We start from the raw sequence: 19,444 nt of genomic DNA on the forward strand, positions 1-19,444 counted from the left end.
TGGCTATGTTGTCGCGATGATACTGTAACTGATGAGCCGCTGGTCTCAATGTCACGATAAATAGCCAGTAATACACTTAGGCCGAGACGAGGACTAGTAATAGGTTGGGGCGTAACGTGATTTGGTAACCTATTACCTTAATGCTCCACAAGTATTCTGACAACAAAGGAGGGTTCTTAATATAATATCGACGGTAGCCGTCACGTTCACATATGGAACAGTGTGTTCGGAATTCAAATTTTGAATATCATTTCCTGTATCGCCAGTAAGCCGAATAATGTTGCCAGCTTTATTGTGAGTTTTCGAGTGTAAATATTTTTCGAATTGCCTTGAAAGGAAAAAATAATCATTTTATTTATATTCTACTATTACGGTATCAAATTCTCACAAGTAATGATAATGAATTCAATCAGACTTTTCTCGCTCGGAAGCTTTCTAAATCTACGCTAAAATGAAATATAGTTAATGGAATTGAAATGTTCCAAACCAGGCGCTATTACAAATTGGCTATTTCCCCCACCCAAAAGATCCATTAAGAAGCTTAGTCAAACAGCACTATCTAATTAACTAAACTTGACGCGTAAATCTCATCTATTTCCATTGAAGATTAAGCGTTAACTTGGTAAATATATTTATCGTTGTTTTTCAAGATCCCCGCTTTCGTAGAGGCGGATTCAGACGGATTAGAGATCAGTCAGCGTTGCCGTTGATTTCACAATCTTGCTGATGTACTTATATCCAGATACGGTCCTGATTCGAAAACAATATGTTTTTCATTTTATTTTTTCAAGTGCTTCCACTCCACTTATCAACAGTAATTCAAGCAAATTAAGTTATTCTTTACGTAAATAAAGAGCGTGACCTATAAGATATCCAATCGTGTATCAATTTATTAATTAGACAAAAGAGTAGACTGATATTTGTTAACCTAAGGACTTCGGTCTTCGATAATTCTAGTGCTTAAAAATACCTAAATACCTTATAGCGTAAGTTACGCCGTCAAATTGACCGTCGCGCCGCTGACGTTGAGATAAAATGACTTACTGTTCGTTTTTCTGGGCACGTTAAAGTTAACGTCAAAATTGACGAGGCAACCTACCCTAAATAGTTATATTCAGAAAAAAATCCAAACCATGATAACACTTATACTCGTACTATGTTCTGAAATTTGGTTTTGTTCTCTGCTAACTTATTTCAAAGAGCTCTTCAATCCGCATTCGCTACTTTCACGCATCAAGAAACAGAAGAACAGAAGATGTAGGTATCTACTATACATAACAAAGACATCAATATTTAGATAGCTATCCGCAGATAATCAAGTTATCACAGTGTCAAAATCAAGCAACAAAAACATGCCAAAAGGCTGTAGAGTGTAGGGTTGCCAATGCTATGCTCTATCGAATAGTCTTTCGATAGTTGAAACTAACACACTAGTAAAAATCTTACTCATAACTAAGCAATACTATGGATTATATTACTTTTATTTGTTGTTGTATACTATCAATAGCACGCCTATGACTTATGGCTCCATCCTAAAATAGAACCATTCCATATCCTCCTGGTGGATGTCGCACAAGGCGACTATGTGTCTACACATCGCTGACCCTGACCGTGGGTTTCGTGGCGTCACAGCCCCCAACGCAACCGGGAACATGCAAAGGCGAGAGACAGACCATTATTAAAATTAAAATCGTCGAAAATATCGATACCCGTATAGCGATTTCCGAAACTTGAAACACATCCTTTGATTAGCTATCAATTTATCGGCAACACATTGATATTCTTGAGAAGTGGTTCTCTGTGACAGGCAGCACAACATCAAGTCGAGACGACTAGATAACAGTTATAATCTACCATCGAAATAGTAAATGCCGATATTCTCTATATATTCTAGCAAATAAATGTTTGGGTTTCTCACATTTTCGAAGCAGAGTTATTATAACTCGACGATAGCATATTTGCTCGCCCCTAGGAATGCTTTTGTAGGGTTCCGAAAAAACCCTTGGATCACTTGTGCAACCAACTCTAGTGGGTTCAGTTAACTTCAGTCAACTTTATCCAGCGCAGGTAAACTCGAAGTACGCCATTTTATCGTCATTCTCAAAATTTACTGGTACAACTCACCCTAAAAAGTCATAGAAAGCAATAAACATTTCGCGTCCGGTTGACATCTTGAAAGATGGGCTGATACTATAGAAAGTAATCTTGTATATTACACAACATCCTGACATGGCTTTTACTGGGCATTTCAAGAGCACTCAGAGCAGGAGCGGGCCGATTTGGGAAATCATGTTAACGGCTGCGAAGTGCTAAGATTGGCCGAGACTGGCCGAGATGACCAGGCTGGTAATTGAGAGTGGATTTTGGTGTATGAAATTGAATCTTAGTATGAAGTGTGAATATCGAAGTGCACGAATATCTTTATTAGGTTTTGAGTTTGTATCAAATTATATTTTGTTTAAACCTCTAGAAAGTTACTATTCTGATACTACATAATGATGATACAAAAATAACAAAATAACCACACGAAATAAATTTAACTTTTAAGTTTAAATTCCATTGATTGTTTGTTCACATTGTACCAAATAAACGATTTTTCTTTTTTTCTAATAACGTACAATAGTCAGTATAGAAAGTATTTACTTACATATAAACAAGGAGATTCAGATTTCAGAGAGTAAGTCAAACGATAGCTTTCTTAATACATGTCAATCCGAGCTGAAATAAGGTTGAAGGCTTCATCAATCATTTTGGACATGAGATCATGGAATTAGTAGGTACTCCGTATGAGATACAGAAAAATATTATCTATGTTATTTCTCATGGTCGAATTTTGGGGTCACTTGGATACAACGATTTTTAAAAATATTTAGGGCATGGAATTAGTAGGTACTCCGTATTTAGGGAAGCATTAAAATTTCTTTCTCCATTTCACACCCTTATTTACTAGAGAAAAGGTTTCTTGATGTGGTTTTATTTTGCTAGAAGAAAGGGTAGTTATTGAAAACTATGATTTAGGCTTTCGTTTACATACATAGTAAGAATATTAGCATATTTTATCGAACATTTTAACACATGCGATAAAAGAGAAGATTGTGTAAACACAGTCAAAAATGGGGGGTGTTGTCCCTAAGAACTATTTTGGTGCTGAGTTCAAGTAAATGGGTTAATGAAGAGGAAAATGACGTTATCCATCTTAGTTGGATTCCTCTCGGCAACCTTCACAAGCTGAACTTAATTTTCTTCATTACTGTTTTTATCTCTTTATGGCCTGCTTAAAACATCGAAAGAAAAATACAATAGTTTAGTACATCGTATTTTGATATTAATGACATTTCAAAATAGACATTATGCCTTATGAAGATATATAAACTTTAGCAAAAACAGTTGCTAATTAAAGTGAAAATAAAATTTTAAAAACATAAATAACATATATTTTCGCTGTAGGTATAGCAATTATCTCACCTTTCGATTACTCGTAGTGTTCTTGCCACGCTTACTGCTACGAGGGTCTACGCCATCTGGACATTCTACGAAAGCTTGCTACGAGATGTCACAAACTGAATATAATTTAACTTTCTAACTTTACTAGCGGCTCGCCCCAGCTTCGCTCGGGTAAAATTATAACAAAAAGTAGCCTATGTCACTCCTGAAGGTTTCGCCTATGTGCCAAATTTCATCGAAATCGGCAGAGTAGTTTTTGAGTTAAACAAAAAAAATTTAGTCTATTTTGAAGAAATTTGGAAATTTTCAATAGGATATTGCAGTAAAAGTTAAAAATAAATATCTATCAATATAGAAAAAAATAAAAGGCACATAGGCGAATATATAAAGGATTAGAAGACACGAATTCAAACTTGGCTGCCGCGGAAGCAGTGGCCGTCAGCTAGTCTGCTACAAAAATAGAACTCTTGTTTGAGTCTTGATACAGTTCTTCGAACCAAACGACCACGCAATGTCAATTCAAATCATTCAAAATATTATATGAATTATATGCCGGTTATGAAATATTAATATTTCATAAACACAAGTTTCATCCTTAAACACATGCATTCTTAAACACAACATCAGATAGAGTAGCAATATTCTGATCATATTATTTTTTGTATACCAATATTATAGAGACAAAAGTATTAATTAGAATCATAAAAGTAATGAATATATAATTTGCCGGTTGGAAGGGATCTCCTCTCGGCGCCATTCCAGCCTCCGGGATAATCCACATTATCCTAAAATCGCGCCGTGGCAGCTACCTACAACGATCGCTTATAAATGACTTAAATTTTAAATTTACAGTTTTTTTCTTGCAGATTAGTTTACGTCTATTTGAGTGTAATATTTTAGAGGAAGCTTATGGGTTCCCTAGAAAACAAAATTAAACAATTGTGTATAATTTTATATAAATATTTAATTGGGCAAATACGCTCTTAGTTTTTTTCCCGAAGAAATGATTTTCACGGAATATGTGAAGTAGTTGACTATTAAAGTTGTCATTTGTTACAAAAGGCAAGTGATCAATCAAAAACATATTGAGCGATCATTTTTCCCAGATAAGTTCTATGTGCTGAGAGATTATGTAACGTATTTGGGCATTTTTGGGGTTCCATCTCAATCACTGTTTTCACCCGATCTCTTTATTTAAATGAAAGATCTTTTAGAACCGAATTTTCAAATTATCAAAAGATTTTCTTGTTGCTAAACAAATAAAAAATTACAATTGTATAGAATTGAAGAGTGATATATAGGGAAAGCGAGTGAGATGTGTCAGGATCTTAAATGCAAAAATTAAAATAGACACAAAAATAATTCAACAAACTAGAAAAATAACTAACGTGATTAATACACATTTAAAACGCGGTCACCCGCGTGCGATTATCGTCGGAAAAGTCGACTATATTATCAATCTAATATATAGTTACAGTATCACCCCTTAGTGACCTGCATTTTTATTAATAAGTATTTTTCAGTCTCCATCTACAGAAGCACATGAGTCAAGAAGCTATGTGAGAGGTGAGATGTTTCGCCAGCACGAAAGACGTTAAGGTAAAACGTTTTGCTGGTTTTTTTGTCAGTTAATGGAAGTTCTTTGTACGGATGTTCCGAGTGGACGGCCGCGCGACTTGGAATCGGATTAGGGATATCGGCCATAGACCGTGATAGAATCGCCCAAGCATTATCTGTAAGTGCAGTCTTGCTGAGATTTTGTTGGTATGAAATATGTTTTGTTTTTCAGTTTTCACCAATACCTTATCCTTATATCTTTGGCTTTGATTTTAAAAAAATATTTTTATAGCGGACTCGGTATAAATTAACATCATTTATTACTGACATAATTATCACGATCGGATAAAGGACAAGCCTTGCTGGTAAACAGTATTAAAACGATTCAAAAATTTTAAATAATAAAATATAGTTTCCCTACAAATAAAATATTGTTATTCATATTTCGCTGATAATTATAATTGGATAATATAATTATGTTCGAATAAATATGTGCCCAACAATATAGCGCTTGATATATATAACACTTCTATACTTTTTTAAATTATTAGTATTAGTATTATTATCATAAATACGGATCATAGCTAAGCTAGCAACGGAGCACTTAACACAGAATAATATCATCCTCGCAGAGACAATGCGGGGTAAAGACCGGCCGGCCGCTTGGGGGTCGAGATAGCGGAGATGTAGCTGAATGTTCGGATTACTGCTTCACCCAGCGTCCTAACTGTGCAACGAATGCTGGCACTGCGCAGTGGGACAACTTCAAACTTCTTCATATTACAGTTAAAACCGCTCTTAGTAATGATGCGTTTTCTCAGAGTTGAATTAAAGTTCTGTGTGATAAGGAAATCTACTTTATAGCAGTGGTAGACCTTGGTAAGTTCGTCTGCATGGGTAGGTACCACACCCCACTTTTGATGAAGTTGAACTACTGGAACGAAAATGTTTTATCACTTCACTCGTTATACTAGTGGGAACGATGGTGTATTTCCAACAAACAGCATTTATATTTTTGTGTTCCAGCTTAAAGAGTGAGAGAGGCAGTATAATAGAAAGTACTTTGGCAAAAAACTATTCCAGAAAGTTGGTATCGCGCGTGTGATACCTAGAGAGTGACACCTGCATCACCTGTGATGCAGGTGTCTGTAGTCTACGAAGACAACTTCTTTTCAGGTAGGCTACAGAGCTATTTGCATTTTTGATTGTATAAAAAAATACTAGATAAAACGGGTTATAACTACAAACTAGTCACTTTACTATAACAATTATATAATTAAGTATGTGTCTCTGTAATCTTTTATACACACACACACTTTGGCAGCCCAGTAAGGACGGGTGGGTAAAGTGCCAGGCCTCTACCATATCTGCTAGAGGTCTGTAGATATTCACTGTGAATGTTTGATTGCACATTGTATTCAATTATAGGTTTGGCAAATAGACGTTACATACAGTTCAAAAGTTATAATTGAGACCTGCAACTATATTATCTAGTTATAAAGACCGTCTGTTAGAATAGAGGTCGATTTAGTGGAGATGGTGAAGCCGGGCTGTCAGAAACCCTAGGTACGTAATCAGTGAATGTTGTAATACCAATAATATTAATAATAAATATATTAAAGGTTCTCTAATACTACAATTTTAAATATTGGCCGCGTTTATTTTGTGCATCCGCCCTATTATTGCCAATATCACGGGTTCTAAGCAACGTCAAATTCCATTCAATAGTTTTTGCGTGACTGACAGACAGACAAAAATTCTAAAAACAATTGTTTTGGCTTCTAGTAATCCCATAAAGGTCGCCATAATATTTTTTCTTTAATATCTTATATGTACAGACATAGCCCCCTTACAGTTTTATTATAGGTATGTATAGATATAACCAACAAATTAATTAAATTAAAATTGACGAGTGAAATTAATAATTTAAGAAATCCATGGTTACGATATCGGCGTACTCTCATCTGCTATAAAAATTGCTGACGTCTTCCAAACGGCTAAACACATATTCTCCAAAGATGGCTAAGAACACACTCGATTAAAATCTTTTTCAAATAAAAAAACTCGGTTCAGTTGACCGTTTGTCTTCTATAATACCACTGACAAAGATATAGATACACAGACACGTTAAACTTATAACTCCTCTCCTACTGTCATCGGGGGTTAACAATATATGTAAATAAAATATGTAGTAAAAAAAATAAACTATAATGTATTTTCAAAACCTTTTATCGTTTGTAGAAAAGGTATTTACTTCCACCACCAGAATGATACCACAATTATGTAGAAAAGGCTTTACTGAAAACCTATATATAGATGGAAAGAGTACTGAATAAATTCAACTTCAATGTTTTTATTCTCGTCTTCAGATCTGAACATTTATTACTGCCTTATTGCTTGTGGAGTGGGGCACGGCAGTCAAGAAGAGATTATTATGTCGAGTTGAGACTGGCGAAAAATGAACAAGGAAATCTCTTGCATTGGTGTCATGGAGTGCCTAAAGAAAAATCACTTTTTGCTGCATCAACGTGGTAAATAATATTATATTTAAAACTAAAATAGAATAAGAAAATAAAATGCTGTGAACAAATATTAGAGTTTATTTTACTGTTGTGTTTTATTTTTGTACGAAAAAATTCATTTTTTGAGTTTGTGTACTTTCTTTTGGTTATTATTATTCAGATTAATGGATTTTAAGAAACAATTTTTTGATAAGATTACAAATATATTGCTTATTTACTTTTTCTATTCCTTAAATTGCTATCATATGAAAAAAGATTAATTTAGATTAAACGAATATAATTTTTTTAGTTACATTTTGTAAGTAAACACAATAACAATTTTCTCACCGAAATACAAATTCGTTCAATTACAAAAGAAATCTGTGAACCGTATCGCATCAAAGGAGATTCGAAGTTAGCTAATTTGAGTTAACAAATATTGGTATTGTAACGAAAACCAATAACAGACGCGAGTTATTTGTTGGTTTTAAAAGCATTGTACGGCAAAAAAGATCTTCTGTATTATGGCATAATGCGTATAAAGGTACATTTGGCGAGGATTTATGAAGAAGGTCTCGGTTGGTTTATGATGACAATGCCAGGCGAGCGCCGGGAGCATCACCTCATTTCCTCACAGAAAGTTATAAAAACATATTGAAAATGAGATTCCCGCAGCGAGAAGACCCAGCGAGCGTTATCTTGTTTTGTGATTTGCTTGTTTTTATATACACTCGTGGAAAAAATCATCGTATTTTACAGACCTTAACAATTGGGACTTCCAGTTTGACTTCGAATTTCTGGTTCTTTTTTAACATGTGTTAAGTGGCTTTTGAACATGGCTTCGTCGAATTTTGAAACGGTAGTTTTTCTGGTTGAAAGACAATCATATTACAAAGATGTTTCTTAAAACGATAAAATTTAAAATGAAATTAAACTAAATCCTTTCTCGACTTAAAGATATGTCTTTTGATTTTAAACAGCGTATTAAAATAATATTTATTTTATATATTTTTATTGATTCAGTGTGAGCATAACGCCAACGCCAACTGGAAATGCCAGGTTAAATAATTAGAATTTGGGAATCTTCCGAAGACACGTGAAAATGTCGTATAATTTAGTTAATAAGTTTGTTACTCGCCTTACCTGCCATTTAGCAAAGCTCGCTTTACCGGGCTGGGTCTAATTTTAACACGTGAGAGGTGACACTTTCATGTTTGTAAAATTTCTATTTCTTGACTTAAATGTTTAATGATGATTAGGTAGGTACAGCCAACAGCACATACATTTACCCAAATACACTACAAATTTTATTGTAGTATAACTTGACACGGATTGACATGTTAATGTAAAAATTACGACACGACTACAAAAAAAACCTCCTACATAAATGGCGGCCTCAATCGCCCTAAAGTATTGCAGCCACTTTATTAATAAATCGATGTTTGTTATATAATTAATAGTTTATAAAACATAATTTAAAAGATAGTAATCCTTCATATCTATCCTTTAAATTATGTTTTCCCATCCGCTCTTCAAACGAGATCCGAATTACAGCCATATTACATAATAGTATATTATGATACAAAATCATCAAGTGACGTTTTCAAGCACATATGAAGTGAATGAATAGAGCTGACAATGAACATTCACGTTTGTAAACAGCAGGACGTTCACAAACATCAGATATTGTAAGCAATATTGATTTCATGACACTATGAAATGAAACGTAACTTAGCAGTAGGCGGTAAACGACAAAAATGATATTCTGAAAGGTAAATTTAGCAAACAAATATACTACTTTGGAATTAAATTATCTAAGCCTTGGAGAATTTAATTCTAAAACCGCATCTCTGTCATTTTTAATACATATAGGTAATAACATGTAAAGAGGTGGATATGCCTCTTCACATGAAAATCTTGCTCTGATCAATTGAACATCAACAATCTATAAAATTGACTAACAAGCATTAGTAACACAATACATCTGAAATCAAGTTGAAGAATACGGAGTACGCCAATTAGCGATGTCACACTCGAGTTAAAAGGGGAGTTAAGACAAAGCAGTTACGTTATCCGTGCGAAAGCCAAGTTGTTGTCAGAGGGTTGTACAGGCAAAGATTGTCTCGTGAAGGATCCAGCGTTCAGTTTCTCGCGTCCCGCGACTCAGGGCGGACGTAAACGGCATATATACTATTGCCCACCCCCGCTCCTACTTCTACGTAAAGTTTGATAACACATAAACTATGACCGTGTGCATTTGACATGTTTTAAAATAAATAACTTTAACACCGTGATTTTGATACAGTTGAAATGGAACATCATTGCGCGTGGAAGCTTTTTTGTAAAGATTCGTGAGTACTACTTACATGTTTCTATTTGATTATGGATTTTGACATACTTTTTGATATCTTCTTATTAACAAAGGTTAATAAAACTTTTATTTATTTATATGTTTTGTTACAAAATATTTTACAAATGCAAACAACTGTATTCGTTCATATTTTCAATTTATATATTTTTTTACCTTTTATATTTACCATAATGAAGATTTTTTTTATTTGTATACTAAAATAGTGGAAAAACATGAACTCCTAAATTATCTTATATGTATAAGCTCCAGTTAAATTTGTTTTAATCAAAATAATAATGATCAATTAAGGTATACAAATTCATTGTCAATTATAACGTTCGATCATTATATGAAATATAATTTTCCTGGTCAAATTAGGAAATGTAAAGACACGGCCAAGACATCCCGGCAAACACGAACTAACAAAGACAATTAGGACAATTATATACTTGGACCTCGATTTGTTCCTTTGTTCCCTCCCATCCAGATGTTGTCAAACCACTCGATGTTACAAGTTAATGGAAGATGAAAGGAAATATTATGTTATACTAGTTATGGTAATACACCACTTCAACGACAGCTTTAGTGACTTATTTTCACCGTCACTGAGATTGGGACCAATAAATTAGTATAGCTTTGACCCCGGAAATATTGGCTTTATTACAGCGCCTTTTTCGTTAACAAATTTTTCAGTTAAGCATTTTGAATGAAAGTTCTGGCTTTATTTGGACAATATTAATATTATTATAGTTATATAAACTTATATAACTATAATAATATTAAATATTAACGTATTCCAAACTTTCGAATGACATAATAACAGAGTATAGAATATAGTACTCTGTTAGTATTTCATGAGAAAGTTTGGAAATGACAATTAAATAGCCACAAAATATAGACGTACTTACCTATTTATTTTTAGAAGTGACCGTACCGCGATTAGTTTGATGCTTTAACAAATAATACTCAAATACAACTAAAAAAACTAGAAACAGATCCTTATAACTGTTTTTTGCTTTGACTTTACAAAAATAATAATTGTTATGATCACATGATCAATATACCTGATTGATTCAGATCGGTGTCAACATTTTTACAAATTCATATTATTGTTTTCCTTATTTCAAAAGTGTTCGGTATAAACTTCACAATGGAAGCTGAAAACATAAGCATAAGGTTATAGAGCCTCCATTGAGTATATTTTGAAACAGGGTAAATAATTTTCAATGCACATGTAAATTCTAACATTTATTTATTTTAAAAAAGTATTTAAATTTAGCATGATTTCATTATAATTGTACACTTACGTTGCGTACAAAAAAATATTAAATATGCCATAACCTTGTAGTCATTAATATGAAAAGTCACCCTTTTTGCCCTATTTACCAAATAAACAATTTGATATAACTGTTTTTTGCTTTGACTTTACAAAAATAATAATTGTTATGATCACATGATCAATATACCTGATTGATTCAGATCGGTGTCAACATTTTTACAAATTCATATTATTGTTTTCCTTATTTCAAAAGTGTTCGGTATAAACTTCACAATGGAAGCTGAAAACATAAGCATAAGGTTATAGAGCCTCCATTGAGTATATTTTGAAACAGGGTAAATAATTTTCAATGCACATGTAAAATTCTAACATTTATTTATTTTAAAAAAGTATTTAAATTTAGCATGATTTCATTATAATTGTACACTTACGTTGCGTACAAAAAAATATTAAATATGCCATAACCTTGTAGTCATTAATATGAAAAGTCACCCTTTTTGCCCTATTTACCAAATAAACAATTTGAGTTGCTTCTAACAAGCAATGAAAGTTTTAGGTATTCGCCCTCACTAATTACCTAAGCCATCCCAAACAAAGCGATGTTATTCTAATAAAATTTCAAGGATGTATAGTACACGAGTACCTAGATTTTATTTAATAATTTCTTAGACTATAATATATTTAAAATTGTAAAAGAAATATATAGGTACTTAAGTAAATAATTTTATTAGCAATTATATTTAAATGGATTTGTTATACATGTCACACATTCTTTTTAACTTATTTTTGAAAATAATAATGAGATAAAAAAATTCTGGAATCGAGCGGGAATTGAACCCGAGCACCTGTCTACCCGGGACAGTGCTCTTGACCACTGAGCTATCGAGACCATCAAAAATAAGCAATTAAATTATCAAATCCTCAATCACTTCGCGTTTGTTTATTTGGTTTTGTTTACTCGACTTTACCGCTCTATCAACGTTCGTTTTTACACGCGTTGCAAAAAATTTTGTAAAAAGTAAAAATACTTATATTTATTAAAATAAATGGAATAGAAACTTTTAAAATTGAAAATTCTATCGTTACCAATTAATTGAAAATATATTAGAGGCGAAGAGAAAGTAATCAAGATACCTTCGTGGAATTATTTGTCTAATAAAGTTACTCGTGAAGAAGATGATTCTGAATAAAGTTGAGGTATTTTATCATAGATTGCAATGAAGGATATTTGTGGACTACAGAAGCTTTTGTCTTCAGTACTCCAAAACCAAAGTAAGTTCTTAAAAGAGTTAACTAATGTGAAAATGTTACAAAAAAAAGTTAACTCTTTAAGTTAAATTTCTAAGATCTTAACTCTCTAAACACCTAACTTTTATTTTAAACCATGGCAAAACAATTTTAAGTTTAATTAGCAGAATCACCACTTTGTACTTTTGTGTTAATTTTGACTGGATTTTAATTCCATTGATGGAAATTTTCATTTCAATCCGGTTCGTTATCAGAGTGGACAAAACACAAAATTATTTCAATAGGTAACCTTACCCAGTTGTGTAATGGTCAGACACATCTGCGTTCTATAAGGGTTTGCAAACAAATCTCTGTGAGTGGAAAACAAAATGTTTGCTTTGAAATCCAATGTTTAGTTTAATTTGTAAGCCTATAGACTATATTGCTTAGACTATATTTTTACAATATCGAGTTGTTTTATAACATTTTAACAATAACATAAATATAAAATAAATCTTCAAAATTTTAAGGTTATTTTTTTCCGACATAAAAACTCTATGCTAAGTTTTATAAAGTATCGTTCATTTTTATATGGAGCATCTTGATAAACCTCGCGTTTTACTTTATAAAAAAAAACTTGTACATTTTACATTACAATAACGCACAAGTGCATACGATATTGAAATTGGTAAAACAAGTGACCCTTTACGAGCAAATATGTTATAAAATATGTTAACAGAAGCAATTAATGTATCATTAGTCGCCTGTTTATTACCACACAAGTTCGTTTAGTTTTTGTTCTAGTTACTTATAACAGAACGTTTTGTTCGCAGTCACGGGCGGTCCCAAAACTTTTGGACGCTCAGTAATTACTTACCAATCAATTGTGGATGTTTATTCCCAAAAACACTTCACCAACAAACTTGCTAACTGTTTTTGCAGCTAGGAAGGATAATGCATTGTTTTACTGGTTTTACAGAAATATTTTTGCTATTAAGGGGTTCACGAAATAACAAATACCCTATATTCTAAAGTAAAACATTATTCAACTGTTATATTATTACTTGTTCTTGCCAGACTTTGATTTGATGTTTTTGTACGTGAGGCATACATATAATTTAAAAAAAATACAAATTAAAAACATATTGAAAGATCATCTTCAGCCATTTAAACTTCGTCCCAACTGCTGGGACACAGGCCTTCCTTTCGAAGTTCCTTCCGGAGCTCAAGATAAGATATTTTCGCTCACCCACATATGACCGACCATTATAAGATTAACCGCCACCATCATAGATCGACTGCGCAACTACTGCGCCATTGAGATTCTCGCAAAAAGATGAATAGGTATTTAAGGAACTATTATATTATATAAACAAACTAATAATATAAATATGTTGGAATAAATCACACGGATTTAGTTATCCTTACAATAAGTTCTAGGCTTTAATATGTTATACTTGCTCAACGGCAATTTGTACCAATGAATAAATGATTAGCGTACTACGAAACGTCGCTATCGCACGTACATACAGTCATTAACGGCTGTTGTCCGAACTTATTATCGTTTAATTTATGACCACACATTACCGCTTAAGGCGCCATTAACCCGGCTAAGTCCGGGGAATAAATAAACCGGCAAAGTTCGCATGATGAACAACCCTAGACATTCCAAGCCTCCTGAATAGGGTTGTTGCTTATTAGAATTTAGTAATTTTGCAAATACTCATATTGTTTCAACTATTTATTTATTTAAACTGTATTGCACAACTTCAAAGCATATATACGTCATTATTATCATGGTATTTATTTCATTCAATCAATTTTATTTACGAAACTCCCAGTATAAAAAAAAACATTTCATTATTTATGATCTATTTCATCCTCGCGTTTTCAGTTGCCTTTGAGCTGTGATGCCCAGTATCCGCATAAAAAATAAACCTTTGAATTTGAAGATTGTCCATCGCCTCACCCTCTTCGGAATGCTGTTTTTGCTTTTCAACTATAAGTATTGCTTGCACACGTCATACAGTATTATGATATCAAAAAAAGTTCTCTTTTTACTATGGGTCCGGCAAATCGGCCGCGTAACCTAGTTTTCTCAGGAAGTTATGTCCACAATGCAGAAAGGCCGCCTTTTTTTTCAATTCAATCAAGGTTTTAGTTTTAATAACTATTACAACTGTATAGCAATAACAATTAAATATATTTTAACCGTTAATAAAACTTCACAAATCATAATATGTGTATATCAGGGTTCTCCATCATACCCTATAAATTGTGTGACAAGTAGATGATTATTTTTTTCGTAAACATAAATTGAAAACAAATGTAGGTACCTACATATACTTCCAATCATTATGACTCAATAATCTGAATAGCGCACTGAAGCTTTAATTTTTTTTTATATTTCTTAGAAGGTAATTAAATTTCCCAGTAACGAAGAGCAAGAGGGATGTATTTATTATTACAATTAATAGACTTCTTATATACATATTTTGTCCACGACTTTGCGTCCAATTGGAAATAAAACCGATCTATACATATAGTTTATATAGGATATATAGTTTGTCATTATATCAAATCGGATACTTTTACCATGCGTCAAAAACAAATGGGACTTTTATGACAATCGGCACAAGTCGTCACAAATGTTAAAGTCAAAAAGCGTTTTAATTATGGATACTTACTATAAATAAAATTGATCAATTAAATTAATTGTTGTTATAATTATTTTAATTGGCGTATTGTGAATGCATTTATATACAGACAACTACCTTATTATAGAAAGTTTTGCAACATCGTTTAAGTGATAAGAACATACTGTTGAACAATTTAGTGGACATCAGTTAGCTTGCCGACCATACATTACGGCGAGCGTGCCTTCCGACCGGCGGTGTCTTGTGACTCGGCGCGAAATGGCTCAGCTGCAACACAAATAACGGAGACTGTCACGGGAATTGGTATTTAGAAGCAAACCGCGCTTCTTTATCAACTGTTACAGTACATAATGGTAAATTTAGTTCTTATATAGTCTACGTTGGTCTCCGAGATAACTAAAAGAATTCATCAGTTCATTGTTTCTAGTTCTCTGTAAAATTATTTATAATAAAGAGGTTGTTTACATTTATTATATACAGAATAATGTAAAAAAAGCCAAAGACCAGACGGGTGATCGGTCCTTCCGTTATGGGACCATTTCACCCATTTACCCGAGATCCCTTTTTTTGGAATGCCAGTTAACTGGCAACTCTATGTTGACAGCAACCCGTTAAATCTTACCTTTCCAGAACCTAAGTAACTGCCCTAGTACTATGTCTTTGAGACCATCCTCAGGTAAATCATCTGAGCCCATAATCTTTCTTCTGGCTGCAGCATACGGCACTCGGCTACGAGGTGAAAGCCGGTTGTCTCTTCTCCCTGGCAGCTTGGGCAAATGGGATCTTTTGGACCCTTTGCCTTGTCTGTCTTCTAACTAATCCTGCTAACACACAAATCTAAATTTTGCGAGTAAGACATAAAGTTTCCTTTTTAGTAATATAAGTACTTACGTATGGAAAATTGGTAAACGTTTTGGAAATTGAGCTCTCAGACATGTAACATTTCGGTTCAAATTTGCTGACACTTGTTTCCTGCAAAAAGCGTGGTGAAGCTTTAGTTTTTCTTTTTCAGGTAATAGAGTATGTTTTTGGTTGGCAAAAGAATTCAGGAAGATTACCTAGACAGACGACGATAAGCGCTCTGTCGTTATAGAGGTTGTCGTGGACCCTTAAAATATAAACATCGTCCAGATGTCACAGATAAGCGACAGAGCTTTTTGCCTTAATGGCGGATTCCTACAGTTGAATATGTCGCGTGTCGGGTCCCCGTGACTTACTGAATAGAAAATTTCTTACGATCTGATAACGGGGTAGCGACTAATTTTGTATTAATATTTTTTTTAATCGCTCGCGTTTATCTTATGATTAAGTTTTTACTAAATAATGGTCAGCTTTTTATAAGCTATTCTGGAAGTTTCATATTGTTTTGTAAATACAACTTAAAAGTCTATTATGGTGATCAATATTAACTTATCTTTTAATTAACATTACTTTATATAATAGTTGTTGTTTATTTATACTACATGAGTATTGTGAACATTAATCATAATGATGTGTCATAATGATGCTAAAAATCTAAATTTAGATTTTCTTTTACTAGTCGTTCCCCGCGAACGTAGACCTCGCGTATACAATTTTTTTTACATATAAATGAAACTATAAAACACCTTTTTCAAAGTTACAGTCTTTTGGCTTCACACAGCAGCGCGTGCCGTGTTCAACAATATACGATAGGTACCTACCTACATAAAATATTTTAGCGTACGTATTTTTTAATTCCACGATATTTCAGAATCTGTTCATCCAATTTATATACTGTAAAGGACAAAATTGATCTTCATGAAATTATCTTGATGATAAAATATCATAAGGATTAATATGCTTGTGTAGTAGTTGACAAAATTCACCTTTTAATTTACATTATCTTTTTACAAATAAAATGCCTTATAGTTACTAAATATTATAATAGATGTATAGTGTCGCGGACTTTTTATGGATGTACTAAAAACCTATATTTTTGTAGTACATTATATGCATGTAAATACAATCAACAGCACGGCCAGCGCGCGCACGTTAAGCGCTTCTTTTTTCTGATTACTTTACAATTGTCCCTTGATATTGCTGAAAACTAATTTATTTCAAAACAAATATATGCCTATAACAATTTCGGATATGTAGTAATCAGTGGTTAAGAACACTGTCCCAGATAGTCAGTGGCGTGGGAATTGCAATTTTTTTTTCATCTCATTATTATTTTCAAAATCAAGTTAAATAACGTGTATAACATGTAATTAAGTATAACAAATCCATTGAAATCTAAAAAGAGACAATATATAGTATCCAATAGAGTGTACAATAGTGGTATTCTCATCGACATGCAAAGAAAAAGAATGCTATAGCTTTTTAAAATAAATATCAAGCAGGTGTGTGACAGTCTAATTTTATCAGCCGGTTCAATATTTTCTTTTTTTTACTTTTCCTTTTAAAAGTTGCCATGGCGTACCGTTATACCAACATTCAATTTGTTTTCAATTATACGATAATTGAGTTTTCATGTGAATGACAGAATGTATTATTTCCACACTATAAAGTATTCGCCCGCATAATATTGTGACCAAAATTTAACCACGAAATTTATTTATTAGCATATTAATCCAATTGAGGTGATTATTGAATTCATAATTTTACAATACATCTATTTAATTGTTATTTGATGATAATGTAACTTTTGTTACGGCTTTGTCCTGGAGAGGCCCTAGCAAAGCTTATTCCTGTATGTATACAAAAGCGAAATACATGCGTCATCTGACCATCACTGGTAATAAAAATAGGTGTGCTAGGATTTCTTGCTAGACTAAGACTGCGAGAATGAATGAGAAGCAGCCGACATATCGCGTTTTTCAGATTAATCACAGATTTACGCATATTTTCCCAATTTTTTTAGAAAGTAAACTTTTATGGGAATAAACTGGAAAAATAACTTGAACCGCCTTTCGTTAATAAGGAAATAATAAAGACAATTAAAAATTAATACAATAACGTGAAAACTCACTTTCCGTTCGGTGAATTTTCGAAATACCCTTCATATACAATTAGGCTAATTTCAATTATATATTCCACATGCGTTAAATATTCAAATAAGATATGAAATAGAATGAAAGCACACGAGGGAATGACGGATTTTTGTTAAATGGATATTGTAAAGCGTACAAATTTGTAAAGGGAAATGCATGGAGTAAAGCTAAAGAATATATTGTTACGTCAGTTTGTTGAAGGCGAATATTTGTCCGTGCCAAGCGTAAATAAATAAAATATTAACTTTTTTTGCTATACATCATAATATAATATTTTCATATGGTGTAAGTAAATAAAAAATAGTGTATTTAACTAACAAAATAAAATTAGAAAAATGTACCCTGAGTATTGCAAGTTCAATTGTATTATTTAAATGACAAGATGATTTTTTTCAATAGAAGCATTTTTATTCAGCTTCTTTGCGTGTCAGTGGCATTTGACAACGACACGCAAAAAAAAAGACATGCGTTTATTCAGCTACAGGCCTTCGACATCTGATACAGATAGCTAAACTCAAAGCGAATGAAAATGGGCGTGTCAATCATGGAGCCTACATTAATTATTTTTAGTCCAATAGGACTTAGGAGTAATTATTGAATAAATATAGAAAAGAAAGAAAGGGACAAAAACCTACTCAAAATGTATTTGGTTGTATAATCGTAGATTAGTGCACTAATGAATGCTTTGTTTCTAAGTTAATACGTGCGTGCACACCTCCATGCGAAGCATTCAATTGTACACGCGCTACAGTCCTCAACAACATCCACGCCAATAGTACCTATAAGCGAAGAAGTCTCGAGCCGAGCAACCGTATGTTATGAAATTTGGTACAATATGCATACTACGGTTTATGCATGCTACTGAAATTAAAGACTTGAATATAATACGAATTAAATTGGATACAGTATTCAACAAAGCTTGACAAAGAATACTCCCCTCAACTTGCAAGGGGCTGTCTCATTATGTTTTGCTTAATTAACATCGGGTGGGTTCATCCTTAGTTGTCTTAATAATTAACAGCTGAGATATTAAATATTAATAATCCTCGAGCACCAAGAAGAATAACTCCATTTAAACTTCAAGGAAGCGTTATGAATTTTGCATGTTTTCTCAGTTTAGCAAGAATTATCTAAAGTAAATAAATTTTGAATGTTGCATGTGTTCTCAGTTTAGCTAGATTTAATACTTCTGCTTTCTTCTTTTCTGTCCAGTTTATTTTCTCCACTTGAGACAAGTGGAGAAAATACTCTATACACACATAAACCATAGTCCAGGTCTACACTTCCCTAAAAGGCAATACTCCAGATAAAATTCTTTATTTTTATAGAACAATGTAATGTGTTATGATGCCAATAAATTAATAATAACAACTATTAAACTATTAACAAGGCATTATTACGAAAAAGGCCAAATG

The 19,444-nt window shown here is 32.8% G+C and overlaps 1 protein-coding gene across 1 annotated transcript in view; it reads left to right on the forward strand.

Annotated features, from left to right (window-relative positions):
• The first annotated feature begins 9,710 nt into the window (after window positions 1–9,710).
• LOC128678953 (lachesin-like) overlaps window positions 9,711–19,444 on the forward strand; it is a 60,943-nt gene continuing 51,209 nt past the window's right edge. The window contains exon 1 of the mRNA XM_053760849.2: window positions 9,711–9,853. The gene's annotated coding sequence lies outside the window, so the exon portion shown is untranslated. The remainder of the gene's footprint in view (window positions 9,854–19,444) is intronic.

Source organism: Plodia interpunctella, chromosome 2 (assembly GCF_027563975.2).
Source record: "Plodia interpunctella isolate USDA-ARS_2022_Savannah chromosome 2, ilPloInte3.2, whole genome shotgun sequence".
Taxonomy (NCBI): domain Eukaryota; kingdom Metazoa; phylum Arthropoda; class Insecta; order Lepidoptera; family Pyralidae; genus Plodia; species Plodia interpunctella.